The sequence below is a fragment of the Formica exsecta genome, unplaced genomic scaffold, assembly GCF_003651465.1.
Source record: "Formica exsecta isolate Colony F162 unplaced genomic scaffold, ASM365146v1 scaffold32, whole genome shotgun sequence".
Taxonomy (NCBI): domain Eukaryota; kingdom Metazoa; phylum Arthropoda; class Insecta; order Hymenoptera; family Formicidae; genus Formica; species Formica exsecta.
The window spans coordinates 723500-731546 of record NW_021850453.1 but is presented as its reverse complement, the minus strand read 5'-3'; the positions used below and the strand labels follow the sequence as shown (position 1 = coordinate 731546).

Genomic DNA, 8047 nt, shown 5'->3' with positions numbered 1-8047 from the left:
TTCCCTAAATTTAAATATACGAATTATACGAATTTGCCAATAAAGTTCGTCGAATATCAAAATGTATATTTGGGAGAGTAGCTTACCTCTCCCACAAGATCAAAAGATAATATTGCCCTAAATTTCAGATTTTTAAATATACGAATTTGCCAATAAAGTTCGTCGAATATCAAAATGTATATTTGGGAGAGTAGCTTACCTCTCCCACAAGATCAAATAGTCTAAGAGATAATATTTTAATTTGTACTAGATTATCGTCTTCTGCTGAAACAATAAAGATCGAAATATCGCGCTTCCTTTCTAGTGATAATGATTCGTGACTATTTTTATCGAAGAATAGCGCTACGATATTTCTTGAACAGCGACTATAATTTTAATGCCTCTTATCCGCGACAATTGCATACGAGGTCAATGTCGTGCTATTTTGCAAATCGGCGCGGAATGCGGTTTTGGATCACTCCAATTTCGAATTAATCTCGGCACGGAATCGATACTTTAGCAACAGTTTTATTTGAAACTGCATTTGTTTGTCCCGTTAAAAAACTGCTTTTAGGAAAACTCTACCACGCTTTTAGAGACTAATATATATTAATACTATTCTTTTCTCCTTTGTCACATTCTTCGTACGCATCTTATGGTAACTTTCCATTTATCCGTATAAATGACACGATGCTTTTTATCGCGCAATATCGATATAAAATTATGTTATAATAAATAAAAAGAAGCGCGAGAAGCAAAGGTGCATGTATATGTAAAATCCACTTCTTCTTCGTAATAGGAAATTCGAGGAAAGCAAACAAAATGCTTTGTGTATCACTTAATTGTTTCTATCGCTTTTATTCGCTTATTCGCTCCCTTCCCTCCTTTCCCCCTCGTACCAAAGATATCGCTAATTTCCGAAATAGAACGATATTTATACACACACACACACACACACACACGATTAACATTTCTCTCGTTTAAATATTCTTTAGTTAAACATTTTTCTGATGCAATAATATTTGAGTCTCGAGATATAAATCACGGTACTACGTTTATGACATACTCTTTCTTAAAGGCTTCACATTCTGTTCATATAATCCCGAATAAACTACCATGCCACACATATTGTACATTCGAAATAAATTGCGTTAACCATCGCATTGCGGTTTTTCGATCAATCGTGGAGTACGTTTTTCGACTGTATTCCATATACATCTATTATCATGTCCGTAATTAATCGATGTCGCGAGAATTGCTTTTCACGACAATAATTCGATTTGCTCATCAGATAATTTTTGCGGCCGCGAAAAACCGCGTGGGGGAAAGGGATTATTAAGAATATAATTTTAGCGTTGGCCGATGGCTCCCCGCGGGTAGAAAATAGAAGGATCGATGGTGCTTAATCCAGTTGCTGAAATCTTAAATGTCCGATCGATAAAACCCGTCGCGTCGTCACTTAAGCTCGGCATCGGTGATAACACGGGTGTAACTTGAATTCGTTTCTGAAATTCGGAGAACATGTTGTTCGAAGGGGAAGAGTACCTTTCAGAAGAAATGCCACTTGTAGCGACTCGCCTAGGCATACTCGGAGGATCGTTAAAATCCCATTAGGCCTTTTAAGGAAGTAGTGGCACAAAGAAAATAAATGAATTTTCACGGTGAATTTACGAACGGAACTATTTGCAATCTTTTATAAATATAAAAGTGCATTAACAATAAGTTGTCAAAATTTTGAGTTGGCATTGAAAGGGCATTTTATCCTTTTACGTTATCGCTCCATACAAAAGCTTATATCTTTTCATAAAGATTTTGGACAGTCTTTTTAGCTTACAAAAAAAACAAAACAAGAAAAAACAACAGATATAAGCTGCTACATTAGTGAAAGTTAATAGATAAATGAGCCATTTAAAATTTTTTAGATGGGATTATCTAAAATAAGAGATTGTAAGTTTTATGAGTGGGAAAATTACAGTGTCTCAAAATCGTCAAATGTCCTTCCAATGATAAATTCTTAAAACAATTTGGAAGAGATCTTTCCCCTTCACAAAAATATCGAGATAATAAATAATTTTTAAGTTATAATCGATTAAAACAAGAACCTTTCAGAAACTGAATTTTGGGAAATTGATTGGATGACAAAACTATATTCCTCAATTAATATTCAAATAAAATTTTCTTCAGAATTTTAATATTTTTTTGATTATGCACTAATGAATATATGACGCAAAAAATTGAAAAGTAAAAAATAATCTTCCTCGATACTTTACGTAAAAAAAAAAAATGATTCCAAATTGGCTAAAAAAATACATCCTGAAAATGATAGTAGTTTTGGATTCTATATATGTATATGCTTGCCATGTTATTCGCGACACACATTCATACACGCACACACACAATCTTTTTTTACCATAAATACTAATCTATAATATCGTCTTATTGTCTTATACGGTTCTTTGTGGAGATAGTAAAAAATCGTATAACAATTAGGCGATTAATCTATATAATAAAAGAGATTATGGGAATGTGTTCAGCCAACGTGGCATGGCAAGTTTCATAATTCTTCAAGGACGTTTTGGAAGTATCGTCTGGAGTCGAACTGTTAATCCCTAATCGGTCGTGTGGAATAGTCGGAATATTATAGCGACCCCCTACCCATTCCAAATACAGTACGTGAAGAATGCATGCTTAATAAAAGGAGCGTATAAAATTATATGTAATATATCTCTTTTTACTTAGTCATCAATCTATCAAAGTCCAATTTAATTACTAATTACTTTAAATTAAATCAAGGAGAGACCGTACAAAATTACCAATACTATCAATCTTCAATATAGCCATCTAATATAGCAAAAAAAACATAATAAAGTCATAATGAATTTCATTTACGACAATATTAATTATGCTAAATTAAAAAGATATAACAGTATTAATCTATACACACATGATAAAAATGCGTGTAGATAATGAAAAGCAATCTTATCAGTCAACATGATATTACAAATCGAATATCGCGATACTCTACGATGGAGATGGCCCGGTGCCCTCGTGCGTGCTAACCCAATGGATCTGTCATGGCACTCGCGCGGCAATTACACTTCGTCCCCTTTCGCTAAAGCTGCTTCCATTTTCTCGACGTTAATTCGAGGACCGATCGGACGGACATCGGATATATTATAATCTACAGCGAATCTTTCAATGGGGAACCCTCCTACTCCTGCCCCCTCTCCGTCGTATATCACCGAACGGTACGCGGCGGTATATTATCGGTCGGGGGATATTGTGGGGGGGAAAAAGAGGTCAGAGGGGGAGAGAGAGGGAAGAGGCGGCGAGTGTGGGAAGGAGGAGATGGTAGTAAAACGAGCCAACGCGGTAGAGAGAGGGAAGCGCGATGGACACATGGAGAGAGAAGAAGAAAGAACGGCCCGGTGGGAAAGGAAGAGAAGGGAAGCAAACATCGAGGGAGATCGGGAAGAGTACGCGGAGTGGGAAGGGAACCAATCGTCGCGACGACTTAAGCGCTGTGCGCGCGCGCGACGTTTATTCTATGATGGATGTATGTGTGCGTATGGCGCACGCGTGTGTGTGTCGCGTGTACATGGTACTGGTTGAATAAGGTGTACATATACATATATACACCTCACGCATATAGCTTCCTAGCGAAGATCACACATGCGCGCCCAATTCACGGCATCGACCGCGTATCGTTGTGTGCGTTTATGGCTATATCGAGAGCCGACGAGGAAGGCATGCGACGCTACGAGCGAGCGAGCGAGTGAACGAACGAACAAACGAACGAACGAGACAAAGATAGTCTCCCAGAGGCAGCGCGGCGCATGCGCCCCGCAATGGAAAGACGCCACACGCGGCGACCGCACCGGCCAGACCAATTCCTCCGGGTGGTAGCCCGAATCATTAACTTGTTTCCGTGGCAACCCGCTGCGACCCACACCATTGGCTGGCCGCTTCTCCCATCCGCGCATCCCCACGCTCTGTTCTCTGTCGGTCGGACGGCAACTACGACGCGAGAATACGATCCATCGTTCGTAACACACTATAAACGCGGACTATAGCGTGAATCCCCTTCTCTCCTCTCTTCCCTTCCCTACCCTTTCGCCCATCCGTCGACTCCGACCCTCGTTGACCGTACACACGCATACGCACATATATACATACACATGCACGCTCGCGCGTTTATATAGGGCTGTTTACTGGGATTGGTACAACCGCGCGCGACTCTTCCTACCCTACGCGCGATACGTCCTACCGTCGCGTCTCGCGTCGAAATCCGAGACCGGTATTGGGAGATGAACGATAAATCGGTTGCACGGTTCACGTCGGTGTGCTTCTTTTCTCCCTCTTTCTCTCTTTTCTTTCGGCTCTTGCAACCCGCCGGAGAATTCCATCAAGGCGGAATCACCGCTGCACGGGGGTATGGGGCACCGAGAGGGATTTCTAATCGACGGTTTTCTTGATTAATCGAGCGTGCGAGTAGATATCTCGAGAAAAAGATAAAATGTTTGTTCCTGCGTATAAAATAGTTCGCGATACTTTCTAACGCGTTATTTCGTCGTAACATCAAAATATAGAGTTAGTGGAGGGGGAAGATCCTTTTTAAGGGCCGGTGTTTCGATCGAAATAACGAGAGATTCGCGTCCTTGATCCACACGAGAGCCTCACGCCTCGGGCGAAACGGGATGCATTATGCATGGGAGGCTCGACATCAAAATTAGAGCTTTCCTCGATGCCCCGATAGAAGCATCACGACGCGTTCCGCGTCAAGGACGCGAAATGCTTATATTTTTTTAAAGAATCGCTCGAGTATCTCGTCACGTTTAAAAAAAAAGCAACGACAAATACATTCCTACACACCTATCGCGGCGGAAAATGTCTGCGAGAGTCGCGATGAACCAATCGCATGTGGCTCGTGAGTCCTCGAGTTTCGAGCCGGGAAGCATAAACTCCTCGGCGGCTTAGAGAAATCGCGTCAGGAATGTGCCACTTCTCCGCGGAGCCCCGCGCTAAACTTGTCAGATGCTATTATTACATCGGTGCATTTTACCATAAATGTTATCAACTACTAACGTACTATACATATTCATTTATTACGACTGTATTGACAAAAAATAATGTCATAATGCTTGTATATTTCACGACTTGGATTAGAGATACAAAAAAAAATAGTTTAAGATTTACTAGATATCGAGTTAAATATTGTAAATTATATAAAAAAAGACAGACAGAGAGAGAGAGAGAGATAGATAGAGACAGAGAGAGAGAGAGAGAGAGAGAAAGCTGTGACGTAAATACAATATAAAAATCACATATACATTTCTTTATCGATCCAATATATCATCATACAGATTAATTGATTCAATACATTTTGTGAATTTATTATAACAATCCTAATAATAACGTTTCATGTGTGTGAAAGAAAGAGAACAAATATTGTGCCTGGATGAGGATACTTTCTTATACACAAAGTTTTCAGATTTTTACATTTATTTCGTTACTGAAAGTGGCCATTGTTGCAAGAAACACCACTCATGGCACCGGAAGAAAAACGTCTAGCAACCTTTTTCAAACAGTGGACATTTTCCCAGTTTCCTCCGCCTTAAACCCAGGAGGTCCAACGATAATGGAGGACAAAACTTTGTACTCAAAATCCCTTCAGATAGATATTTTATAATTTAAAAAATACGATTTTACTTTTTTTTATCATGTTTTTAACTTATCAACGTTGTATTATATTTAATTTTTTTCGATAGTAACAAATAATTCGAATTCTAATAGGTTAAATCCTTTGATGAGATCTTTTTCATAATACTGCAATTGATGATAATGCTTGTGATAATACTCGTTTTAATATAGCTGGATATTTTAACTACGACTGTGACAATCGTTTCTATTTATGCAGTAAGTAATATTGACATTCTGGATTAGTAATAATGTCATGTCATGATTATATGGCTTGTCGAAAATATCGAAATGATACGTGCAATAAAGATGCATATTTGCATGAGACAAATAATATATCTAGGCATTTTTTGATCATGCAATCATTGCTATATAAAGTTTTCGGTATTGATTAGCGCTATAAATAATTGATCACACAAATATATTAACAGTGATATAACAGGAATTTTTTGTTATTCATATTTCTTGTTGCAATAATAGATTACTATTAATAGATTCACGTTACAATAATAATCTCTTTTAAGGAATTTGTTCTCTCTTTCGTATTCTTAATAAAACATCATCTCCTTCAATAAAAAAAAAGTTAATTTTTTGTATTAATCACATCTTTATAGAATCTTAAATCTTGTATAACGCATGATATATGTAAAAATAACGTATTGCATATGTTGGATTACCAAATAGAGATTATCAAATTATATAATTATATGAATTATAGATAGACAAAATATTTCACACAAATATAGTTTTCACCTACATACGTTTACTTCCTAAAAACAATATGTTAATCAAAAGACAATATCAACAGTATTAATACCCAACAATATAATCAAACAGCATAACACGCAAACATAATTATTTTTTATTGTTAATAAATTGCATTAAATATTGTAACTAATCATCGATTAGATATAAATGTAACAGAAAAAAGGAAAAAGTAATACCAACAAAACGATTTCTAAAAAAAAAAACAAGAACTAAAAGTTCCTAAGAATTTTATATCTTCGTAAAATAAAAGATAAAGCAGGGCTCCCGGAAAAGTTTGTACATTTCTGCTCGCGTTATGCTGTGAAATATGGTCGGACTATAGAGCCGTATACGTATAGAAAGGAGAAGTACATATGTGTGCGTGGAACGACTGGGCGCGATAGGTGGTGGCGAATGAGAAAGAGAGAGAGAGAGAACATTAGAGTAGAGAATACCGTTAGCGAGCATGCGCCTATAGCCACTATATCTGATGGCTCCGCCTTTCTCGGCGCAGACGATGCCTTTGGGATTTGTCCCTCGTCGAACCAATCAGAGAACGCGATCGGGGGATGACGCGCGGCGAGGGGGTGAACGATGGATGGGGATAGCTTCTTCGGGGACGCGCGGGTATAACGGGAGGAGGTAGTTGTGTTATACCGTGTAGTAGAGCAGGGAGGTAGCCAGCCAGCAGCAGCAGCAACGGATAACGAGAACTCTGCGAACGCTTACGAGATCCCGTGACTGCGACGAGTTTTTTTTTTTCCGTGTGGCATCGCGCGGTGGAAAATGGTGAAACTGTGAAAAGTGAAAACGCGAGCGAACAACAACGCCGTTGGCATCGTGCGCTGCGACGACGAAGCAAAGTGCGGTGTCGGGTACACAGACGCACAAACATCGACACACATTCGCACACACGCGCAAGCCTATTCGAAACGTGCTTTATAGGTGTGACTGCGCAGTCGCCATGTGAGTACCTGAATAAAGCAAGATGTCCGTGGCCGAGGCTTCCGTCGACTCGTGGCGGCGTCGTCGTCGTCGTCGTCGAATGTACACAGTTCCCTTCTTATGCTTTCGTACATGCTACGCGTGAAAAATATTCACTAGATGAATAGCTTATACATGTCCGATCGGTATGCCCGTCGCACGCAACGCGTTTTGCTCTATACACATCTTGCATGCTCTATCTCTGTTTCCCTCCCCATCGCTGCGTCTGTTCCTTTCTCTGTCCGTCTCGCTTTACCAGTCCCGTCGTTTCTCCGAACGGTGCTTAATTTTGTAATTCAATATGTCGGCGTAACACCGCCGCTCCGGATTCGCACGAGGGACGGACTGCGGCGACCGGATACGTGTGTGTTACGTGCGTGCATGTGTGCTGTTTTATCGCGTTCAGTTGCGAGCGTTTCGTCATCTTTCTCCTTTCGAGGAAGAAACGTGTCCTCTTTCTTCACGTACGCTGAATCGCGCGCGCTTCTTGAATATATCGTGTTATTATTGTTATTATATATCATTCGCCCGTTATATTATATATTGTCATTATGGAGTAAGAAAGAGAAAGAAAGAGAGAGAGAAATCTATGTTGTCAGCCGTCCCCCTGGCACAGTTGTTCTCTCTCCCTTCTCGGCAT

At 39.6% G+C, this 8047-nt stretch overlaps 2 protein-coding genes across 8 annotated transcripts in view; one reads left to right on the top strand and one right to left on the bottom strand.

Moving 5' to 3' along the window:
• LOC115238085 (D-2-hydroxyglutarate dehydrogenase, mitochondrial) overlaps nucleotides 1-8047 on the bottom strand; it is a 38953-nt gene that overhangs the window by 28524 nt on the left and 2382 nt on the right. The window contains exon 1 of one of the 4 annotated variants that reach the window (XM_029811634.1): nucleotides 7398-7627. The exons of the other annotated variants lie outside the window; for them this stretch is intronic. The gene's annotated coding sequence lies outside the window, so the exon portion shown is untranslated. Of the gene's footprint in view, nucleotides 1-7397; nucleotides 7628-8047 lie in introns of those variants that run through there. 4 annotated transcript variants of the gene reach the window in all.
• Nucleotides 6700-8047, top strand: part of LOC115238080 (histone-lysine N-methyltransferase 2D-like) — an 11297-nt gene continuing 9949 nt past the window's right edge. For 3 of the 4 annotated variants that reach the window (XM_029811615.1, XM_029811616.1, XM_029811611.1), the window contains exon 1: nucleotides 6700-7389. The gene's annotated coding sequence lies outside the window, so the exon portion shown is untranslated. Of the gene's footprint in view, nucleotides 7471-8047 lie in introns of all 4 variants that reach the window. The other variant, XM_029811613.1, reaches the window with a different exon arrangement.